Source organism: Dryas octopetala, chromosome 2 (assembly GCF_963921425.1).
Source record: "Dryas octopetala chromosome 2, drDryOcto1.1, whole genome shotgun sequence".
Lineage (NCBI taxonomy): Eukaryota > Viridiplantae > Streptophyta > Magnoliopsida > Rosales > Rosaceae > Dryas > Dryas octopetala.
Genome location: NC_141367.1, coordinates 3909186 through 3911092, shown reverse-complemented (window position 1 = coordinate 3911092; position 1907 = coordinate 3909186). Strand labels below are relative to the sequence as shown.

At 33.1% G+C, this 1907-nt stretch overlaps 1 pseudogene; it reads left to right on the top strand.

Moving 5' to 3' along the window:
- Positions 1 to 717: 717 nt before the first annotated feature.
- On the top strand, positions 718 to 1685 carry LOC147292571 (uncharacterized; annotated as a pseudogene).
- Positions 1686 to 1907: the final 222 nt, after the last annotated feature.

The window sequence follows — 1907 nt, the reverse complement described above, 5'->3', positions numbered from 1 at the left end:
TTCATTGCATGTTACATTGATGTTTGAAAGATACAAGATAGTCTTGAATGGAAACAAATCATAAAATCAATGGATGGAATTAGTACTCTCGCATAAGCATACACATAGATCTTTAATTGCAAGGCATTGTGCAAAATGAACATTTGGGTTTGTTAGAAATTGGAAATGGATTGGCCAAGTTTGTTAGAAATAGAAGAGTTATAGCTATTAATGAATTAATGTTGATGAGGCTCGAATTTCCGTAGGCGTACACATCAGCAAATTGTTCTTCAATCATCTTCTAACTTCCCTACAAAATGAAAAAAAAATGAGTTCTAACTACCTCTTGGCAAGTTATTCCTCAAAGGGCCTTCGATGTTTAAGTTAGTCATTTATGAATTGAGTAATATAAATTTATATGTTGGCTCAGTTATGTGTGTTACCTCGATCCTTAGTCTATGTTGAGCTTCATAGTTCTTCTCTTAGGAGTTAATCCCTTAAATTATGGAGTGAAACCACTTCTCCATTAATTTCCAAAGCAATTTTATGGAGGTTCAGTATTACTTGGTCATTTAATGACCAAACCGAATCTTAATATGGGCTCAAGGCCCATTTCCTTTATTAAACCCAAGTCAAACTTTTGAACTGGCCAAAAAACAAGCTAATTAATTACAATGGCCCATCAATTACCCTAAACCCTAAATCCTAAAGGCCTTGAATACAATTGCACCAGATATGATGGTTAAACCTGGATCCACAGTGCCAAATAAAATTAGAGAAAGTACAAGGTTTTATCCTTACTTTAAGGTAAGAGATAGAATATTTTATTATATATTATTTACAATTATTACTTATTATTATTATGTAACAAAATATATTGTTAAAATTTAAAAATCTCGTATTCATTTTAGGATTGCATTGGAGCTATTGATGGCACACACATTCCGGAAATGGTATCAAGACGCGATGTGAGCAGCTATCGTAATCACCACGGAAAAATATCACAAAATGTATTGGCGGCTTGCAACTTTGATTTGGAATTCATTTACATCCTTAGTGGATGGAGGGTTCAGCTCATGATTCAAAATTGCTACATGATGCTTTATCAAAAGAAATGGACTTAAAGTGCCGCAAGGTACACATTTATTTATTTTTTTCTTCACATTAGGTCATAAGTTACTTTTTTTTTTTCTTGACATTAGTTCATAAGTTACATATTAATTATGTATTATATATTCAGGTAAATATATAATACCTGAATCGTCACCAATTCTTAGCACCGTTTCGGTGTTCGATATCATCTCTAAGATTTTGGTGGTCAAGGTTGTGATCCCGATAATTCATTTGAGCTATTCAATCTTCGACATGCTTCCTTGAGAAATGTAATCGAGAGGATATTTGGCATATTCAAATCGCGATTCACAATTCTCAAATTGGCGCCTCCATACCCATTTAGGACACAAGCAGAGCTAGTGTTAGCTTGCCCAGGATTGCACAATTTTCTTCGCAAAGAGTGTCGTTCTGATGAATTTCCTATTGAACCAGACAATGAATCTTCACCATCGTCATCATTACTAGAAATTGAAGAGGATGAACAAGATTTTCAAACCCAAGAACAACAACGAGAGAGTGCTAATGCATGGAGAACTAGTATTGCTTCAAATATGTGGACAAATGCCATAAACGATGGGAATCAAGGGTTATGAATAATAAATGAATGGCACATATAACCTAACTCAAGTATTTCAATTTGCTAATCTGTTTTATAACCTTGTTGAGATTTGCAAAGTTAAGGATTTTTTTAGGACGGAGTTATGAATTTTTTTTTTTTTTGAATTAATTACCCTAAGCTACATACTAGTTATTGTTTTTAATCTGTAATACCATGATCATTAAAATGTAACAATTAGGCCACTTTATTAAGAATT